This window comes from Sebastes umbrosus, chromosome 12 (assembly GCF_015220745.1).
Source record: "Sebastes umbrosus isolate fSebUmb1 chromosome 12, fSebUmb1.pri, whole genome shotgun sequence".
NCBI classification, from domain to species: domain Eukaryota; kingdom Metazoa; phylum Chordata; class Actinopteri; order Perciformes; family Sebastidae; genus Sebastes; species Sebastes umbrosus.
This window is the reverse complement of record NC_051280.1, coordinates 23,832,072-23,855,209: the sequence shown is the minus strand read 5'-3', so window position 1 is coordinate 23,855,209 and position 23,138 is coordinate 23,832,072. Positions and strand designations below refer to the sequence as shown.

At 39.5% G+C, this 23,138-nt stretch overlaps 1 long non-coding RNA gene across 1 annotated transcript in view; it reads left to right on the top strand.

Moving 5' to 3' along the window:
• Positions 1-23,138, top strand: part of LOC119498075 — a 40,621-nt gene that overhangs the window by 9,601 nt on the left and 7,882 nt on the right. The window contains exon 2 of the long non-coding RNA XR_005209038.1: positions 5,997-6,152. This is a non-coding gene — a long non-coding RNA (uncharacterized LOC119498075). The remainder of the gene's footprint in view (positions 1-5,996; positions 6,153-23,138) is intronic.

The window sequence follows — 23,138 nt, the reverse complement described above, 5'->3', positions numbered from 1 at the left end:
CTACTCAGGTTTTCACCTGTAAAGTAATAAAGTAAAAACGTTTTTGAGGTACAGTTCATAAATTAGGCCAGACAGGAAGCGCATTGCCTGAGGTGTCATCTTCAGTTCATCCATGACAGCACTGCCTTTAAAGGATGATCCCTGCTTCGGATGGGTTCAGGTGAGGAGAAGCCAGGTTTTGGGTTGCACATCCTCCTGAAGATAGAAAAGGACTCAAACATGAAACGCTCCTATTTGAGTCCTGAAGGCGACCTCATCCCCGACAGAGTGTGAGAGACAAGAAAGAAACAACATAATATTGTCAGTTAACATTTATAAGTAGTACTCCCGTTCCACTTGTGAACCTTGATTTGTTTGCATGATGAGTGGAATCAATCAGTGTAGCTTAAAATGTAAAATAAAGCTACTCATAATGAAAAAGAAAGAGAAGAGAAAATGGCGTAACTTGCAGTCAACTGATCCACATTTGTCCAGTGACAGTTTTGACTGCAGATAACTCAGCTTGTCCAGACAACTTAACCACTGCTGAAGCGAAGACGCGTTTAGTGACATATGTCATGAAAAATGGTGAAGAGAACGTGGCGGATGTTTTATTTGTCATTAAACAAACCCAGATCAAGTTGAGTGAGTTAGCCAATTAGAGGCTGGCAAGGTGCTGCAGTGCTGGTCCTGGCTAAAAAAAATGATGTATTTAAGTCATTCAACTCTATATTCTCAATTCTATTACTATTTTTAAGTAACAGTTACCTAAAACGTTAAAGTAGAAACCAGGGCCAACAGTGCAGAGTGTCCTGAAAGGGGAACAGAAGAAGACGGTTGTGGTACTGGGCAACTCCCAGAGGTTAAAGTGAAAGTGTATATGGAGACGGCATGTTGCTTAAAAAGGTGCGTTTTCAGGTTGTCCTATTGAAGCATTTTCAGTCATGAAATAGTTGTAATTTGTTATAGTTCTAACATTTAAGAATTCTTCTAGTCATGTTCCTTTAATAAAAACAGTGCCTGCAGTATACGTGTTTGTTTATATGTGCGTATCTGTGTTTTATACATACCGCACCCCGATACACTGTCCTTATCTGCTATAGGAGCAACAAGGAAGTACCAGCAGTCAACCAGCCAATCACATGCACATTCAGTGCTTACCATCTTGCTCGATTTGAGAAGATAACAGTTTTACAAAGCTGAATCCACTTTATTATTTCTAATTAGTCAATTGTTTCCCTATTTTTTTGTATCCTGAACAATGTGCTGATTTGCCCATTGACGTAGCAAAAACCTGTTTGGTTTGTCCTCTTCTTCTTCCCAGAGATACTGTAAAAACACAGCACAAACATGTGGGCATGTTGTGTGAATGTCTGAAATATAAACAGTGACTGAAACAATGCAGGAGAAACACTAATGTGGGACAGCGGGGTGGGGACAAAGTTATAAGGAATACCCCTTTTTACTTTGAAATTCTTGTGAATGATGTGAAAAGAGGTCTAATTTCATTGTCTAAATGAAATTATTATTATTGAACATAAGGCAGCACATCATCTAATGATCTTCTGATTAGTTGATGTGCAGCCTAATGTTCAATATTAATACAAATTAATCATTTGATTTAGACAAGGGCATTGAAAAAGATAATATCAGATCATGTAACTGATGATAAAAACAGGTCACATGTCAAAAGGACAGCTTCAACATGTTCCAGTGTGTAGGCGCTGCATAACGTGAGGCCATAGTTTCTGATGCTATATTGGATTTTATTATATTCTAAGTGTAAACAAGAATGCCTTTAATAATATGATATGATCCAGAATGAGCAATAACCCAACAATAGCAAAAAGAAAACTCTCATAGCGTTGAATCATCTCCTCTGAGACAGAACAAATCCCTGCATGATATTGTTGACATGTTTTTATTGTGTCTGCTACCTAAACAGTTCACCAGAGTGTGAACAAGCCCTAACATTTTTATTTATTGTCCATTATTCAAGCAAAAGGCAGATAAGTTGCCGATTGTCCCATTGAGGAGATCAGAGAGCTAATAATATTAGTCTGGCCATCAGCGCAGCCACTGATGGAATTGTCTTCAGAATAACACGTTGATCAGCAGCTAATCCGGATATGATGTGTAAATTAGATAACTCGGTGATAACTTGTTGACCTCGGTTCGTCTCGTCCCGTGCTGGTGATACAGTGAATAATAGCAGACGATCTAAATGGAGTTGGCAGCTGCAGGATTGGACTGGAGATGCCAGGAGTCTGCATACCAAAGCAGAGGGAAAGTGGGAACAGGGAGCTCTGAGGACAAGCAAACATTCTGGATTTGCTAAAGTTATAAAACTCATATTTTTGCTTTTATTGTCAGCCAAAGTCTTATGTTACTAAAGGCAATTTCAGCTAAAGGACTGCATGGAAACTAAATAATATCTCAAAGTAATATAATACGATTGAATTGGCTCAATTCATTTAGCATTAATAACTAAAACTGTGCAAAGGATTTAAGATGTTATTATGTTATTATAATGAATTAATTAATTTATTTATTTATTGTTTTCCTTTTTATTTTATTTTTATTCTATTAAAAGTATTTTTTTAAATCAATTAATTTATTTTTTTCCTTCCTTTTCCATTATAGACATTTTGGTATTTTGACAATCGGATTTTATTCTTCATATCAGTATTTTTCTCAGTGTTTCAATGTTTCAATAGAAGTGGAATCAGCAAATGCCCAAATTATGGCAACATAACAACATGATGAATCCTGTTACTTTATTTGACATATTTAAAAAAAATGTTATATACATTTTATTGGTTCTGCTTCCAGATAAGGTGCAGAATAAAATGGAGGAGCTGCTGTGCGGTAGTGACAAACGACATGCTGTCTGGAGAGATAACCTTTTCTCTCCCCAAAACCTTAAGACAACCCTCCCTTCAGCAAAAACACAAAATACATATCCCTCCCCCTTTTCTGAACCCCCCTCTCCTCCTAATAATTTGTGTACAGTCCCTAAAGTAAAGGTTCAATAAACCTTGCTCTCTGCATTAAAAAAAAAGTAGAAGTATAACAGAAGGTAATATGCTACCTTTTAAAAAAAAAAAAAACATGAAAGTATTGCACAAATGTAATAAGTCACTAAGTATTGATCAGATTCTCTTTTGAAATGTTGAGAAGAGGAAAAAAAACACAACTAAATTACGCTGTAACCATAGTAATAGTTTCCCAAGTGCTTCCTCTGCACGATGTCTGACATTTCCACTTTTAATCTTTTATGACAACATCTCCCCTCCACTCTTCTTGTTGTCTGTGGAAATCGCTGTCAGGTTCAGCTGCCTGCTGCCGGTAACCATAAGGGAAGCATTACATGCATGTTCAGGCCACAGATCAGCCCCCGGCATTAAAGCAGGGATTGGCAGTTGAAGCATGAACCACAACAACACTGCATGCTGTTAATATGCAAACTATGCAAACTAGGAGATCATGCTAATGGTCAAGTGTTTCATAAGGGCGGTCTCTCAGTTACTCCTGTTGATATTATTGTGTAACCTGAGCGTCCGGCACAGATGTGATTAATTGAGCCTGCATGGTGCAAAATGAACCATTGTGATGGGTGAGATCATTTCCTCTCTAAAACATAAATCCTTTTCTTCACTAATACAAGCAGAGATGTCCACAGGTTTTGACTGCAAGTGTATGGAACTCCTTGTTTCTCCCTCTCAGCTTGCAGTGTCAGCACCTGAGAAAATTCAGCTGGATAGTGAACAAACGAGATGGTGCATTATCCTTTCACTAAAGCACGTTTGGAATATAAGTTTGGTTTTCAACTCTTTTGTTGCTCCAACAACTTATGATTTATTGCACACTCTAAAATGGAAACATCTGCCCTTGAAAAACAGGTGAGGGAACAAACACAGAGGTATACGCTGGTTCTGCAGTGGAGGTATTTAAAAAAACGTGTTAATGAATAACCTGCGTTAATGTCAGACAGACGGGTATCTTAAAGTTTTTAACTGCTGCTCAGAAAATGTGAGATATCCCCCAACAGTGGATGTCTGCCCTCTCTGCAGGGCTGTGTGGGAGATACGTGGCTTGTTTTTTTGTCTGACAGTTAAAATATATGTGCTGTTAGTTTCAGGAATGCTGGTGGAACATGGGAAAAAAGGGAGTGTCACTCACAGAGCAGATGGTATGCTTTTAATCATCCATATTGCTCTGAGCTTTTGATGTTTTACTTGGATTCTTCCTCACATGCCAAATGCCATTGTGTTTTCAACATCAGACTTGCTTTGAAGAAATGGGTTGTAAAGGAAACTAAGTGCAGTTTACATAAATATACTTGATTTATCAATTACATTTTAGGCTACTAAGGTAAATCCACTCTATATATGTATATGTATATATTGATCTATAGTTTTTTAGTAAAACCAACCTTCATGCACATTCTTTTGTTTTTACGAAATTCTTGATGTAACATCTTTAACATGGCATTTTGATAGGTGATGGTGCCCGACTGGGTCGAGCATTGCGGCCGACTGGGTCGAGCATTGCGGCCAATTGGGTCAAGCATAGCAACCGACTGGGTCGAGTATCGAGCGAGCGACCCTCTCGGTCAAGCGAGCGACCTGACTGGTTAGTCACAATTTTTTTGATATCTGATGATATGGAGGTTCTCAAGGTTTTTATGCGTCAAACGTGAGTGACCCACTGGGACAAGTATAGTAAAATGTTTGCCATGGGCCCTAATTTAAATGATCACACACTATCAGGGGGTAGGGGCACTCTGTGACAGATTTAACATAATATGCAAATTAACTGTAACTTTCCTAAAACAATAATAATCTGTTTTGTTTTTTTCTTCAGATGACATTAATTACATAACTAATAATGTTTTGAAAAGAAATAAGTTAACATTTTGTTATGATGGTTGTTTCTTACAGTAGTTTATACGCCAGTCGGTAGTCCTTCTACATTGGTTGTTAGTATGAGGGTTAAATAAATTATTTAAATAAAATTGTGATCTTGCAATCTTGCAATTTGTCCAACATTTGTTTAAATTGTTATAGCTTAACATTTGTCTCTGCAATGTTCGCTTTGCAACAGTTGGAGGATTTTTTGGGGGCATTTTAGGAAACATGCTTTTTGCTTTCTGGCCATGTCAGACTCATGTCTGTACAGTAATTATAAAGCTACAGCCAGCAGCCGTTTAGCTTAGCTTAGCATAACATGCATGCAGGAAAAGGGGAAAGCTCTCTGGGGGCCCAGCCTCTAGGGGGGCCTATGGGGGCCAGCAATAATCATGTTCATCCTACATATAAGCAATGATAACCACATTTTATTTTTAATCAAAAATATTCACCATTACTTATCTAAAACAACAAAAATAAGCATTGTATTTATTGTTGCTTAATAAAATGTAGCCTGTTTTTAATTACCCCCCTCTCCTGAAAATGGTATGATAACCGAGGCTGACCCCCATATGAGAACTATGAGGACTTTAAGAACTGTAAACATGCACTATCTGCAACCATCTTGGACTCTAACCACTGGCGCACTTTACACTTACTTTACAGCATACATCCTATATACCACTTTATAGACTGCACATATGTACATACTACATTTATTTATTGCACATACTACATTTATTTATTGTACATACTACATTTATTTATTGCACATACTACATTTATTTATTGCACATACTACATTTATTTATTGCACATACTACATTTATTTATTGTACATACTACATTATTATTGCACATATTAATTATTATTGCACATACTACATTTATTTATTGACTGACTGCACACACTATGTTCACCCATTTACTCTGTATCTTTTATATCTCTATTATTGTTTTTATAACTTTTGTATACCTTTACCTCTCCTGTGTTTCACTCTGTTTTGCTGATGTTGCTGCTTTGACACCTGAATTCCCCTCCGGGGATTAATAAAGGTTCATCTTATCTTATCTTATCTTACGTCATTTGTTACGCTCACTACGCAGGTTGCGTAGGAACCGGCCAATCACGCAACGGTCCCGCCTCCGCCTGATGTCAAAGCGAGTGTCAATGTTTACAACTTCAATGAGAAGATGTCACAGAAATATCCATGAAAAGAGGAAAAAAACATAATGAGAGTGAATTTCAGAAGCAGCAATCAGGTAACTTGTTTCCTCTCTAGGTTTGATGTCAACAAATAACAGTAGGGTGAAGTTGATGATTAGCTGATTGGCAGGCAGGTGTGTGTTTCTGCTTGTCAGACAGTTGCAGGGCTGTTCTGTGACTTTGAGCCTGACAAACGTTAGAGTGAAATACAATACTCTTCCTAGGCTCACATAGTTTTAAAAACAAGACCATGATTAATATCTAGTCTCTCAGTTAAGGTTTAGTTACAACTCTGGACTAGTGCAAGATGGAAAGCAACAGATTGACATTGACTATTGATTACATATTGAATTTAAAATGTTGATTAACTGGGCAATATGGATGCACATAACTCACAAAATAATAACCAAGTATTCAGCCACGCCATAGTACAAATAGTATTTTATATTTGGAAATTCAAAAGAAATCTGAGGGAGCCAGTGGAGCTAATGCAACTGATAAAATAAATAACTAATACAATTTAATATAATAATAATAATAATAATAAATATAATAACAATTATAGGTAACACTTCATTTTACAGGTCTGAAAATGTCATGGTAATTAAATGATATTTGGCAAGTAACCTATTTGAAATTTCTTTGGAATTACTGCCAAATTACCACAATATTTGCCTCAAAATTGATCGAAAATTACTTTATTATAAACATTGTTTAATAATTATATTCCGCTATTTCCCAAAAGCTGGTAATTTATTTAATAAATTTCCAGGAAAACAATACAAAGTTGATATGCTTTATTTCCATGTAATAATTATCAAATAACTTATTTGAAATTTCTTAATAAACTCCCTAAATCATTACATTAGCTACCAGGTTACGTTTGTTTAGACAATAAGTCACACAACGGTGAGATTTGTGCCTGATCAGAAGTGTCTTCTATTAGTTTTGGTTTTCCACCTCCAATGAAGAGCAGCGCACAGCTGCTTCTCAAGCCTAAGGGCCCTTTTTTAACCATTATACAGTATGCTATTTCAGCATATAATTATTAAAAAATGTTTATTATAAAGTAATTCTTTGATAAATGTTAGGGTAATTTGGCAGTAATTCCAAAGAAATTTCAAATAGGTTACTTGCTAATTATCACCTAATTACCATGAAATTTACGGACATGTAAAATAAAGTGTTACCCAATTATGATATCAAATTGATAACTTAATAACTATAATTTATAGGTGCTAAGCAGCCATATTTCCTATAGGCTTATGTTCACTTATAGCTAAAGCTAATTGTAGAATATCGTGAAGACTTGACTAATTAGCTGGCAGCAGAACCAAAGCACAATATTTTATTTTTATGTTTTCTACATTTTATATTTTCTACATTTTTTAATTTAAATATTAATGTTAATATCTTAAGATTCTATAGAAAATATCCTACTCAATAAATATTTGTTTATACCTCATGCTGTTGTCTGTACTGTATAGTTCTACTTATTCTTAGACCGACGGATGGAGCAAAATGTTTTAAAGGACGGAGGATTGCGTGGTGGTGGGAGCACTGGGGTGTCAGGTGTGACTGTGTGGTAATGACATGGTTTACATGGCTCAGGGGTCATGACCGGCTCAGTATGCAACCGTTGCGTATTAGCTAATGTGGAATGAATTGTATGTAGCCCTCATCGCTGAGTAAGTCTCTCTCAGTTCATGTGTGTTTAGTAGGAGAAAGAGAGCGCACACACATGCGTTGATATGAGTAAAGCAGATCTGGGGAGGGCCCATTCACCGGACCTTTTCAGGGGCCCAGCCATTTCTTTGGGCCGGCCTGAGCATAAAGACGGGAAACGGGGGAAACAGCTAGCCTGGCTCTGTCCAAAGGCCGACGTCGAATTGTCATTTTACACGAGTTCGTGTTCGTGAGCTTTAGAGGTGCTGTTGGGCACATTGTGTTACCGTTGGTACAGAACCAGGCTAGTTGTTTCCCCCTGTTTCCAGTCTTTATGCTAAGCTAAGCTAGTCGGCACTGGCTGTAGCTTCATATTCAACGGAGAGAATCAATCTTAACTAAATGTCATCAAGAAGAGTGAACAGGAACACTTCCCAAAATATCGAGCTATTCATTTAAACATGGTGTATTTTGAGGCGCACGTAATCTTAGTAGGCTACAATTTGGAATTTCTATATTTCATTATTTCATTTAACCATCACCAACCAAACTATCATCAGAGTTCCAGGCTTGCAGTTGTTTTGCAGTGATGTGATGAGTCAACTGTTTCTGAAAGCCAAAATAACAATCATGTCAGCGTGAAGAAAACCTACGTGAGGTCCAAAAGATTCATGGAAATCCGAAAAGAGTGAAGCCACGGATAACAACATAGCACTTGGATGAATTGGATCCCAGCAATCATAAACCTCAACGGAGCAAATCTTGACCAAAAAAATTCAACTTGTGCAGCATGCAGGCTGTGGTCCAGGATTGTGGATTTGGAGGCTCGGCCCGTTACGTTATTGTTTATTCTGACGTGAAATTTACTTGTTGAAGACTGTGTTAGAAATCAATGAAAAACAAATATTTGTTGTTGCATCAATACTGTCAGGCAGTGAGGTAGCTTGACCTTGTGTCCTTTAACGTTTTGTTCAGTTCACTCTGTCCCTAGTGGCTCCTGCACACACTGATCTAAACAAAGCCATGATGAGTCTATTTTTATTCGACTGTGAAGTAACTGGGAGGTGCTATAATTGTCACTTTTCCTGTTGTGGTCATTCAAATTTAAATATCTGTTAAATATTTGTTGTTCTATTATCTCCTGTGCACTCTCTTAATGTAGCAGCTTGTTTATGGTGCTGTAAACAGGTTTATTTTTACGTAACTGAAATAACCTTTTGCTCAGAGGCCACCCTGTGTTTGAATGATATGCAGTCTGTTTGCCTTGTGTGAACTATGGCTCACATTCCCACTATTCAAGGTCGGACTATACACTGAGATGGTAAATCCAGTTTGAGGAGTATGACCTGAAATGTGATATAGCAGTGTTTTGCCCTGAAGTGTTGAATGGAGGATTTCTCTTACAGAGATGTTTATGGTGTTGAATATTGTAGGTATGGTTTCATTTTGTAGGCTGTGGTGATTTTGCACGTCTTTCTTGCCCATAAATGGTTAAGGAAAAAAAAGAAGGAACCCAATCATGTGAGTGCAGCCTCGTCACAAGCGCACCTTTCACACAGGGGTCAAAGGATAGAATTCCAGGTCATCGCTTTGGTTTCACAAGACTCGCCAAGGCACAACCACCAAGTGTAACCCGAGCTAGAGGTAAACAACTGCTCAACACGGGAGTGACGGGGAGGTGCGAAAGAGGTCAGCGGCGTACATGAGACAAATCATCAGGGGTTATTTGGGTACAGGCCGTGGTGAAGGAGGGCCCGCTGTCTCGGCCCTGCATTTGACACCTGCTAGGTGAGAGATTTCCAGGACTAGTCAGCGTCCGCTGCCTGGATCAGTTTGCTCCGAGGTGCAGTAACACGGACGAGAGACAAGAGGGAGGAAACATAATAACATCACACATCTGCTAGAGATAGTGGCCCCTGGCTGTAATCCACACTGTTCACTACTGTATCCACAGGTTAGCACGGAAACTGAGTTAATCCATTATTTCCTAACTGCAAATTTAAATTTTTTTTTACTTGATCATTTCAAAAACATAATTATCCTACAGTAATGCTGCATACAATATTGAAACAAATTATATAACTTTCAACAGGTATGGATGCAACACATTCTTTGACTCTCTTGTGTAAATGTAAACAGGTACACAAAAACCTTATTTTAGGGTCCAGTCTTGATCCATGTCCTGTGAGAGCCGATGATCCTGGTCCAGTTCGCCCACAGTTCACAGTCTGCCACAGGAGATCCGGGTGGATTGAGAGATCACATTCCTCTGCCAGTACACAGGAGAGGATGGAAACCATCACATATAGCTCTGCTTTGTTTGACTGATGGGTTGAACACAGACTTTAATTATACTGGCATTTATGCTTGCTGTAATGTGAAACTATCTCAGGACTATGTCACTTAAACTAAGCGTTGTCGGTCCAAAATAAAGACAGATTCAGGAACCGCACGCCTTATATTTCGCTCAAAATGTTTTCAGAAACACATTTCGCCGAACTATTTCCGTGAAATAAGAGAAGAAAGTTTGCAAACGAGCCGCCATATTGTTTCCGGTTTGAAAGCTGGCAGCAGCAGCCCACGAGGGAAAGCGTTCGTCCAATCAGGTGCCGAGTGCCTTGTGTCTAGTAGTAGTCCATCAAGCGTACAATGCTGGGAAGCGAGGCGATCCCTCGCGATAAAAAACGCCCTTGTGGACAAGTACCATCAGAATGAAACAAAACAGTAAAGTTGTGGTTTGTATAACCAAAACAATGAGCTGAAAGAAGTTAAAACGCTCCATAATACTGAGGGGAACTGCAGAGTTGGGTGATAATCATCTGTGTCTGACCCTTTTAACGCTGCACATAGTCATCTGATCCATTTTAATATAAAATTATTAATAATAGCAGCTTTAACTGCAGAGGCATCAGATTTTTTTTTGTAACAGTCATAAGGGTTATTTTGGACAACCTATTTTGACATTGCGGTGGACTTGTTCCTCAAACTTGTATCAGATTAAAGTAACAGAACATTATTTTATATAAGTATTATATATGTTCTTGTGTCCTCAGCCTAATATACATATTAATGTATTGTCTCCTTATTTTAAATGATCAATGTGCATGAAACATCTTATCCTTAATTCTGTTCCCAAAAAGTGAAAAATAGAATATTAATCATTGAGGAAATCCCTCATGAAAAGTTATTGAACTAAAGTAGAGTCCACAAACTATGAGCATTTATCAACAAAGCCTTTACTCATTTGTTTTTCCACAGAGAAATCCAGACAGCATTTGGATGTTGGAGGAACTCTATTTAGAGTCTCACTGACACCATCACATCTCAACAGGCTTAGAGATTTTCATTAATCTCCCCTCGAAGTGAGCCATTGGCTTTGTATCCCCCAAATGGTTGCGGGTATTGCTTTACACAAGTTCCGTCCCCCGACCAGTCGGTGTGTCATGCTGCATGTGTGTGGTCTCTTAATGCGATGTCTCCACTGGCTCTGCAGAACCAGCACGACAGGCTGCCCGCACAGCAGCAACCACTTTGATTTTTCCATTGGAGGATGACTCACTCTCGAATGAACACTTAGTGACCCGTGGCTTAAAGGCCAAGATTAACCTTAGCAACCGACGCTCTCTGGGGTCCATAATCGATGCTGGGGACGGAGCACCCTGCTGTTTAGCCGAGCTCTCTCACCTGGTCGTCCTATCCAAGTCACAGCACGGAAGAAGCAACCAGTAACCAACACAAATTAGGGAAAATCAGATGTGCTCAAAAAGAAGACAACTGGATATTAAAGGAATCATTCAAAATAGGGAAATACACTCATTTCGCTTCCTTCCTGAGAGTTAGATGAGAAGATCAATACACACTCTCAAGTCTGTATACTAATTATGGAGCTACCACCAGCTGCTTGTTGGCTTAGCTTAGCATAAAGACTGGAAACAGGGAAAACAAAGATGTAGAGTTAAAAAGCAAAAGTGTAAAAAGCACTTTTTCTGCAGCTGGCAAAGAAATAGTCCAGCCCATAAAACCATGGTAAAACCTCTGTTTCCGGTCTTTATGCTAAGCTAAGGTAAGCAACTCTGACTTTACAGCCAGACTTGACAAGGTCATGAACTCTATAATACATCCTGATTAAACTAGATCTATCTCAAGACAGCATCTTTCTTGGCCCAAATTATACATATTTTCTATGTCAGATGGATCACTGTCCGTATCTATCTCTTGATGCTCACAAAGCATTCGACCGAATAGGCTGGCTATAGCAATATGGAGGAAAGCAGACTTGAAAGAAGTCAGCAGACGAACACATAAGTTATCTTTGTATGTGGATGATTAATTATTTATCTTTCCCAACCTTAGCCCTAAAGCCCATATAATAACTAGTTTTTTAATAAAATATCAGGTTACAAAATCAACCTGTAACTCTGTCGAGATGAACGTCTTTTCTTGAGTTTTGTTTCTCGGTGTTTGTATTACAAAATTAAAGAATTGGATAAATGTAATTCATCTTTTATCCAGAATAAAACCATCTCAAGAATTATGAAATTTGAAAAATCGGGAGAGACAAAGAGCAGATCGGGGATTAGCATTGCCAAATTTCTTGTGTTGGTCTTTCACAAAGTTGTTTATTGGGTACCAATTACCATGATACTGGACCTGTATGGGCTGAGATGCTGAGTTGTTGTAGTCTTTAACCTCAAGGCTCTGTGTTATCTCTCAGCAAGAAAGTCTGCTTTAAGCATAACTTTCCCCTCAGTGTATTTGGCAGTTTTATCTATTTATTTATTCCTTCTCTCTTATTGTGTGTATGTGCTTATTTGTGCATTCGATCATTGGTGTATTCTGTACATGGCAGATTATGGTGTTGTGTGTTGTGACCTGCATATGTTGGAAAAGTTCAATGAAAAGATTTCACCATAAATGAGTATTGATCTTCTCATCTAACTCTCGGCAAAAATGTAAATAAGCGTATTTCCCAAAATTTAAAATGCTTCCTTTTAATGATCAAACTCCAATTCCTGAATTTCTTTTTTTTTTCTTCTGTAGTCTTTGTGAGCTTGCGTCAAAGAGACATACAGTTTAAAGTGAATGTCTCCCCAAGTCAATACCGGGGGCGGATGGAGTCAAATCAAACCGGCAGCGACAGATAGTACATTTTGCCTTCAGACTGAAATAACAGCAGCAGTGTGCTCACAGCTTCCTGTTGTTATCTTCCTGTAATTTTCTGTCTGTCCTCTGAGTGACACTCACATGTTCTTAGTAAATTCAATCAGACAAGAACACGGCGTACACTGTGCCCGGCTTGAATCTAGATGCTCTGATCTGATCCCATGACTTTAGAACTAATTGCAATTGATGGTTTTGTCTATAGAGTTGTTTTCATAAGCAGCAGCCTTGTTAGAGCAGCTTGTTCACAAATGACCAGTGCATGACGAAAGAGGGATTGATTTAGACACTTACGTATGCCACGTTACGGATTTACGTAAGCTTTACCATGTAATTCTTTTAATTTGTAAGCTGAATCATATTATCTGTTTTAGGTAACCTCCTTCTAATCCCTCAGCGGCCAGAGCATGAACTATTTGACCTATGTGGCGCCGATGTGAGTGTGCAGACATTTCATAGTTGTAGTTTTTGTAATTGACAAGATTTTAAAATGTCACACATAATGTGCTCGAACAATGGAAACTGCAATTCTTTTAACAATGTGAAAGTCACCAATTATTTTTACCACTATCTCCTCTGGCAGTTTGCCTACAACAAATGCCCTCTACTTCTACAGTGTTGGAAGAAGTATTGACGGTTATCATTTTTATTAATTACAAGCAAAATTGTTCTAAAGTAAAAGTCCGTAGGTAATCTATTCTATAATCTAATATATTTTATATACTGTTGGCTAGTTTAATTTACTGTATGACAATCCATCTTATTTTACATACAGTATACACTACTAGTAGTGACTACAGCTGTCACAAATGTAGTGGAGTAAAAAGTACATTATTTTCCTCAGAAGTGTAGCATAGTGTCGTATAACTATTGGGTAGTATAAAATCAAAACCCTCAAGTAACGTGCAAGTACCTCAGAATTGTACTTAAAGGAAAATTTTGCCAACTTTTATGTGGATGTCCAATCAGTGTTGATGGTAAATGTAGTCCATTGAAGCAATAAATTCCTCAGTGCGTGCTATATTGACAGAGAAAGTAGGGCTCTCTTGCTCGCGGAGCCGTGCCTGCAGTGCCTACATGTACCAGGATGCATTGTGTGCGAGCTACTGATGCCCAGCTAAAACACCGGCTGTATTCCAACCGCATACTTTACTAGTAGTACGTACTGATTTGGCCAAAATGTAGCATGTAGTATGCAGTACGCGAACAAAAGCAAAATCTACAGTATGCCAAAAATACCTGAATGTCGTACTGATTTGGAAAAAATCTCCAGTATGCATTGGACCAGTACATCTCGCCTACTGTATCCCACAATGCAAAGCGCTGGAACAGTACAGGCTACGGTTACAACAACAGCATTAGCCAAAAACGGCTTGTTTTTTACATTTTTCGTAGCCATTTCATCACTAAATTCACTTCTGAAAATTTTAGAGGCAAGAAATCCACTGTGTAGATTTTGAATATTGGCAGTTCTACAATATTAGATGGCGAATTGAACATTTGCTCCAACGTTTTCGGAGTTTAGAAGTTCCACAAATTGCTGTGACATCTAGCTAGCGCCTACCGTGGTCGCTACCTCGCCAGACGGGCAGTCATATTCACAGACCGCTATGAGCTGGCTGGAGCTCTCTCTAATTTTGTCTGGCAATGATTTATATTTACCGTCTTTCCTGGTTGATGATCCTTTTTGTCTCACTTCACTATGAGCTGTTAGAATAAATTGTTTAAACCATGCAGTATCTTATAAAGTAAACAAACATAAGATAAACAAAAAAATCGAAGTTGTATTTTTCGATAATATTGCAATAGTGGCACGAGTTTTTTGTCCAGTGCTTTAAGAACTGGTTTAAAGGCTAAAGCCGGGCCTAGCATACTGCAAAATACATCACTTTAACTGTTTCATACTGCATACTACTCAGGTCGTACTCATCAGTAGTATGTAGTAGGCGGTTTCGAATACAGCTATAGTGTGGCCGAGTTGCACCTATACTTCATCTGCCCTCTCGACCTGCTGGTCTTGGTTGTCTTTTCCAGTTTATCTTTGGGATCCTGTCGAAGGTCTCCAACACACTTCTGTCCATGTGAGGAGGAAAAGTTTCATGCATAGTTACGCACACACAGGCTCTCTGGAGGTTGTCGTCGGCGACAGCATCCAGCAAAAACTTCCCACGCTGACGTTCATTACAGCAGAATGATTCTGTTTCTGTTGGCATCAGAGGGCAATTTGAGCAAAGGCTCCACTAGTTGGTGTTTTCTCTCGACACCTCAGGTACTGGAGGGTCCCCAACAGTCATTTCCTCCCCACTGCAGCCGAAGCCTCTCTCCGCTGCATTTCTTCAGCCATATACTCTGGCTTGAATAAATAAGAGTCAGTCAAAACACTGTAAAATACTTTAAAATACCGTAACGTAACTAGTTTGGAATATAAGCAAGGAAATTCTGTTTTGGAGCATCTAGAGACGAGGGCTGGGCAGAGGCAGCTGTCAGCGCTTGCCGTGTGTGTTTGTGTGTTTGTGTGTTTTAATAATAAGGCTAATATACAGAACAAGCATGTAGATTGTGCAATTCTAAGGGCATGGAGAGAAAAGATGAACAGAGATACGACACTGACAATGACTCACTTTTCATGTCAACACACACGACGCAGATGAATGATTTTTTTTGTTCGCAGTGACAGCGAAGGCCACTAAAAACACTGCAGCCATTGTGACTAACAGGCAAATAGTAACAATGTACTTTTACAAAATTAGACAATTACAATTAAAATATGAAGAAACCATTTACAAGAATTAGACTCAACTGCAGCTTTGGAGTTATTGAAAATGTTTGGATGTCACGAGTCTGAAACAATCCTATGCAGGCGCCGTGTGCATTACACAGATACATTTTGGGTCTGACTCGCTCGGGCATGCTTCGAACTCACGGTGTGAGCGGTACCGTAGCAAAATTGGAGTGGGATGGAGCGGGAGTTAAGGCGACGCTCCAACTTTAAAAAAAAACAAAACATCCAAAATCCTTTCCTCATGCTCCCCGCTTGCTTGTGCTCCACTCCGCTCTCATGCTCTGTAAATAGTCATATTTTTCTAGATGGGCACAAAAAAGATCGATTGCAGGTATCGTTTGACCGGGCAAGTTTCAATACTACTGGGTACTGGGTTATTTCAGTCAACACCTTAAAGGTATCGGGTACCGAAACCCAGCCCTAACCTGCATGCACTAAAGTAAAAGTAGGCATTCAGTGATGAAGAGACTTACTGAGTTAATTTCCGTCTTACTGGTGCCAGGTATTTATATTCCATATTGTATATTTATATATATTGCCATTGTCCCTACAATTCTTACTACATTTTAAAAATATTTGTACAGTTGTATGTTGTTTTTGCACAATCTCGTGAGTACTGCCACTTTACATTTCACTGCACATCCTGTGTGAGTACGTGACAAATTAAACTCTTGAATCTTGAATTTAATATCCTATGTACAGCAGCAGAGCCGGCCCTGACAAATTTGTTGCCTTAAGCAAGATTTCGCTCATAAAGGGGGACAGACTTCCCAATATGGGCCCCTCATCAAAACCGACTCCAGGTCGTCTTGTTTCATATGATAGCAGTATCTTCACTCCAGCTTCAATCCCATTTAAAGGTCAACCATAGACCTTTGCATGGGCCCCACTGGGCCTTGGGCCGGGGGTCACCTGTAGCCTTTGACCCCCCCCTGACAGCAGGCCTGCTGACTGGCATCAACATTACTTCCTTTTGGAGGCCGATGAAGGTATCACATTGAATCTTGAGTTTACGATGAATCCGTTGATACCAAACATGTCATGCTAGCTTACTGGGAAAGGGGCTAAATATCGGTCCAAAGTTGAGCTGTCTTTTCCGCGAGGGCCGCGACACCTCGGTGGGAAATGGTAGTGTTATGGCTGTTTGTGCCCCCTCTGGCACTTGGTGCCTTACGCACAGCGCTTGATGCACGTGTGATGCACGTGTGATGCACGTGTGATGCACTTGCTTCCTAGTGGCGGTGCTGTTGAGCAGACCAATTCATTAATTTGGTCTGCTGCACGTGTTCTAGCGGCGGTGCTGTACAGCAGACCAAATGAATTAATTGGAGGAATGAATGAATTTCATATGACTTCTTTGAAAAATAATAAATCTAATTATGAGCTTGTTTTGGAGGACTGCAACAAATGTTTTTTCATATTTTGTATTTGTCTCTCTGCTTTGAAATAGACGGCTCCCCCCTATTACCATCCGTGTGACTCCTAACTCCCTCTGTTGGCCTGGTGAGGGTGTAGAAACACACACTTCCTCAAATATTTCCTCAGCACCTCTCGCAGAGAGCTTTGAGTTTTTCTTTACCGAAAGTCTCCGTCAGTTCCTCATGTTTCCAGTGGCCCCTGTCTCTCCCTCCCCCCTCTGGTATTTTAGGAAACATCAATATGCTGAAAACTGTTGCTTGTTGCTGATGGAAACGTGGCTTGTTGAGAGCAGCAGGAGTGAAACATGGAGTAAATGTGCCGTAAAATCAAAACAAAGAGCTAAAAAGAATGCTATATTTGATTCGGTGTAAACATAGAAAATATTGATTATTAACCTTTAAACAGTCACAGGGGAGATTCTGTGTGTGTTGTCTGTCAATAACATTGTTGCTAAAATAAACATCATTCGCACACAGCGCCCATTCAAATCTGTCTGTATTATTGCACCTGTTAGAGCAAATTAGTATTGGATCCTTTACTTAAGTGACGGTTGTCATTATTATTAAATACAAGGAAAATGCCAAATTGTTCTTAAGTAAACGTTTATTAAGTGAAAGGAAAAGTGTCTGATGGTGCTTTGAACTTAAAAGCAAGTCTCCCAATTTCTTTAAGAAGCTGTCAGATAAATGTAGTAAATGAGTAAAAAGTACATTATTTTCTTAAGTGTAGCATAGTGTCTTATAACTATTGGGTAGGATAAAATAGAAACACTCAAGCAACGTGCAAGTACCTCAGAATTGTACTCAAGTACTCAAGTAAATGTTTTTACTGTCCATCACTGATTTTTAAGGAGATTCTCGGATAAGCCGCTAACGGCACCACCGCTGGTACAGTGAAGGTTTATTGCCTTTTTCACAGATCCTCAGATCTCATCACATGGAGCAAATCTAGTCAATGTACAGTTAGATAATGTTACCACTGATGACGAACTATCACCCTCATCTTTTTCTCTCTCAAGAGTCCCATTGTATTTCAAGGCAGAAGGACAATGGAAATCAACAAAAGCACTTCATACACTGTTGAAATTTGAAAGTGGTAGAAAACCTAGCTCTTTGACTGGACTGAACTAATTTCATTCAGACTCCTAAAACAAAGGAATCCTTTCAATCAGGATTATTTTGTAACACGCTGATAATATCTTTCCAATAGACAGGAGCCTCGGGGTGCTTCAGCACTGCCCAGAGTGTCATGAAGGAGTGTGGGGGGGGGATGTCTGTGGCTGTGTAGCATGTTTATTGTACACTGGATCTGCTCACATGACTGTCAGACAGCAGAAGATAAAGATGTTGACCAGGCCAAGTCATTACACACCCCATGTACTCCAGTTTGGGATGCAAATGTTTTTTTACCTCGGACCACCTCAGCTGTCATCATGTTAGGGCTCTCCGTTAGTTGGCTGCTAGTTTTCCTTGAAAATGAATGTTGTTTTTTTTTTATAATTTAATAGTCAAGATTCTAGGGCTGGGACAATTCACCTATCTCCCCATTTGATACTATCACAATACTTGGGTGCCAATTAGGGATGCTCATTTTGAAAAATGTTCTTAACCGATAACCGACCCTCGTTAACCCGGCGTAACGATACTTTGTCTGCCCGGCATAACTTTAGGGAGTGGCCAACAAACGGTGTGTATTTGTACTACGTTAGCAGCTCTAGCATTGCCGGAGGCTTCGTGCTCGTTGCCGAACACGTAGTCTGCGTAACTTTAGCGAGTTCCCAACAGACCGCGTGTGTGTCTTGGCGGTGAGTGTGAGGTAGTTGGTGGCGTTATAGCTGTGAACGTAGGTGTAGCAGTGTGTGTACAGTTTATTTGTCGGCTAATAAATGCTACAAAACTACAACTCTGCTCCGCTCAAGCGAGCCAGAGACCGGAGCCGACTTCCTGTATCCTGCAACTCCGGCTCCGCCTCTTAAGGTGGGCTGTTAAAGTGGACAAGCTTTTCTCCTTAAAGAGAAACCGTTAACCGTTTTAACCAATAGCGTTAACTCGCTAGACGCTGACGCTGTTGTGTGAAATGTCTCCCCTCTTTTGCTCCCAACCAACAATCCAACAAACACAGGACTTTTAACCAAGTGACCAGAGTTCGAGACTGGTCTTTTGTTTTGTAAGTTACGTTAGCGACATTTGTGACGTGTTTTCCGTACTGATGTTCTGTGTTTCCATATGTATTTTACCTAGTTTACATACTTATTTTAAGCCCAACCATGACGTTTTTCCTAAACCTGTGGTTTTGTTGCCCAAACGTAACTAGACGTTACTGTAGTTTTGTTGCATGGCGTACAAATGACACACGAAAAGTCTAAAATGCATCTTCATGACACACTGAATGTCTGTGTAATGTTTCGCTATTTATACGCCTTCCTCCGTCTCCGTTGTTTGGTTCAATGTGAAAAAGCAAAGGCGACGTAACGGCGGTTCTTCTTTGTGGCAGCAATGCGGAATCTCTGTGTAAAAGGGGCTGGAGAGCTTCAAGATGTTTTACTTACTGAAAGTCCGTCAGTTCCTCATGTTTCCAGTGGCCCCTGTCTCTCCCACCCCCCTTCTGGTATTTTAGGAAACATCAATATGCTGAAAACGGTTGCCTGTTGAGAGCAGCAGGAGTGAACCATGGAGTAAATGTGCCATAAAACCAAAACAAAGAGCTAAAAATAATGCCATTCATTTGCTTCAGTGTAAACGTAGAAAATATTGATTACCGACCTTGAAACAGTCACACATGGGATTCCTTGTATGTTGCTGCATGTTGGCATTGCTTCATTTGGCTCAGCAACACTCTTATTGCACAAATTACTCAACTCTCAGCAAAAACCACCCAAAATCAACCTATGAAGAGGTTTAATCAGCCAAAGTAACTGGAAACATGGTGTCCAGGGGTTTTAACTGACAGTTTTAAGTTACATTCGGGCACCGTTTTTTGTCGAGAGCTTCATAATATCACCCCAGACCCTCCTCTAAGTGGGAGTTGCATGTGCACAGTGCAGAGAAAATTACATGATCCCATGCTGGTTTCCCACCATTGAACATTGAAATTTATTAGACTTCTGTGCTGTGTTTTTCCTGCACGCCACCCGTTACAGCAATATTCAGAAATTCAGACCAATCGGCTCATTTAAATGTATGTGATAAAGCAGCACTGTGATTGAAAAAAATACTAAATATAATAATCTAAAAGATAATCATTTAAGTCCTCAGCTCTCAAAAGTGAGTGTTATAGTAAAGTCAGTGTGTGTTTGGAGCAGAGATATGACTTCTGGCTCTCCATGTCTCATGATCAGAACCATGTGTCAGCCACGTGGAGGGTTTGCTGTATTTGTTTAAGGCTTCAAGGCTTTCTGAGGACAAAAGATGGCGGGATGAGCTCATATAAAGCCACATATACCAGCGTTTAAGAAACACTGGATGCTACATGTAGATGCGAATATGATAGTGTCTGTTAGTTATATTTATAGCACAGTTTGCATCAAAACCAAAGCAAAATTAAAAGTAAAACAAAAGAATCAACACTGACTCTGATAAATTAATATCTGGGATTGTTTATTAGATCACACATGGAAAACTTTTAGCATTTTAGGTACATTGTTATTGTTGTTTGAAAAAAAAAAAGAGCAAAGAAAAATCCCCAAAAGGCAAAATCCAAACATTCAGTAGAGCAGGAAAAATAATGTTGGTGGTAAACAAATATTATTTTAACCAAATTTCATCATGGTCCCCAGTTCAAAATCTTTCAATCAGAACATTGGCACATCTAATCTTTTTCTACTTTTATCATGTTTTTGAAAACGGTTTAATTGTTTGCATTTTTAAAGATTTGAATAAAGCTGTGAAAAATAAAAGTTTTGCATAATCAGATGGCATCATTGGGCAAAAATTCCATAATAACCTTTCAGCATATTGTAATTCAAGTGTTCTGAGAGAAAACTAGACTTCTGCACCTCCTCATGGCTCTGTTTTCAGGCTTTAAAAAAGCTACCCTGAAACGGGAGACCTTGGCCAATCACAGGTCATTTCAGAGAGCGAGAGCGTTCCTATTGGCTATGCTCGGGCTGGTGGGCGGTGCTTGGTATTTCCTCAACTGTTCTGTTCCGGGTCACAAACTTTCTCATTTTACAGCTAAACAGTACACTACAAGATGTTTCTGAAAACATTACAGTAACAGAATATTGATTCATATTTGATCAGCGCTGCCTAGTTTGACCGTTTGTTCGGAGTTTGTGAGTGATTGACGGCTGCTCAGAGACGGCAAGGCTCCAGCTCGGCTCTGATTGGTTGTTGTGAAATCTTGCAGATTTCATTAGGGGCATCGGAGGACACAGAGGCACATGATGTATTTTGACAAAACATGACTCCAGAGACCCTTATTAACCTACCTTCAATATATTTCCTGAGGTAGGGTGTGGCATTATTCAGGAAAGCAGAGGTGACGGCTCTTGAAATCAATTGGCTCCTTCAGATGGGGAGGCGGCGGGGAGGCAGAGCAGCGACGCCTGGAAGTGTCTCCGTGTTTAAATCACTTGAGTCCACATCTTGGCCGTGCTGCTCTGGATATTTTAGAGACTCCTGCCCGGGATCCAAAATCTACATCTGCCAGAGTCTGAGAGAATGTGGAAATACTCAGAAGATACGAGGAGAGGGAAGCTTGCACAATGTTTTAAATCGCAGTTGAATGTCGAGTGAGGGTCGACTGCTGGTTGAAAAAGTGAAGATTAGTGTAAATGTTGGAGTAGAAAGGCCTTGAGTTTGTACTCATGATTGCATGTGTGATCTCCTTTGAGGTTTATTATACCTATTTGTACTATATTTTATCATGTCGTCTGTTAACTAGCTAACAGCTGGCATTGTGTAGTATCACCACACTTTATCTTGCTTAACATAACATGGGATTAAAATTGTGGCATAAAATAATGTCTCTTATCACTCTCAAAAGCTGAATTTTAATCACATTATGTGCATCACATACACATGTATCCGTCTCCCTCTTCTCCATGCGGTGCAGCGGATGGAGACATTGCGTAAAAGCACCGCTCGTGTTTAATCCTGACAAATATGGAGGAGGAGACCCTAGTTCCCATGGAGACGCTCATCTGTTTTGTACAGAAAGTGATCCAGGTGTTGGAGTAGGTCAGCGGAGGCTGAATAAGTGTTAATGAGCTGCGAGCTGCTTCTGCTATGAGTTGCAATGAGAGTTGATTAAGTCGATATGATGCACACATGCATATTAATCAGTTCACACACACACACACACAACCACACACAACCACGGACACACACACATATTTAGACTTCCTGCCAAGTTGAATGAAAATCTCAAGTCAAGCTGATCTCATTAGTTAAGCTTCAAGGATCATCTGGCCTGTACGTGTGTGTGTGTGTGTGTGTGTGTGTGTGTGTGTGTGTGTGTGTCTTTATGTGCGTCTTCTCAATCAATTCCCCCCTTTTTATTCTTATGAAGTACCAAATAAATAGATAAAGAGCTTAGCAGTGAGAACAGGAGGCTGATCAGGAGCCTTCACCAGGAGGTCGGACTCATGTCTAACAGAAAATGTTCCAAAGTGCAGTAATGATAATAATAATAATAATCCTAACAAGTGAGTCAGCAGTCAGGCTGTTTTCTCTCCGTCTACTGTATCCAGCTGTGGGACCCCTGGGGTGAACCCCCATAAATGACATCAGTGGGAGAGAGAAGCAGTTCTTAGAGATTAAGCAACCTGTTACACTAATCATCATCCCTTATTTATTCCAGCACCCTTTGCACTCTGCACCATCGCGCTATTGTCTTACTGTTGTCGTTGTGTACACACTTAACTGATTCAGATTTTAGATGTCACAGACAGGTCTCAGGTCTCAAAGGACTGGGCAATACATTATTATTTTTAATGATATATATCTATATCATTATGTATAATATAGTCTCCCGTCGCAGGCTAGATTTTTTAAAGCCTGAAAACTGAATTTTT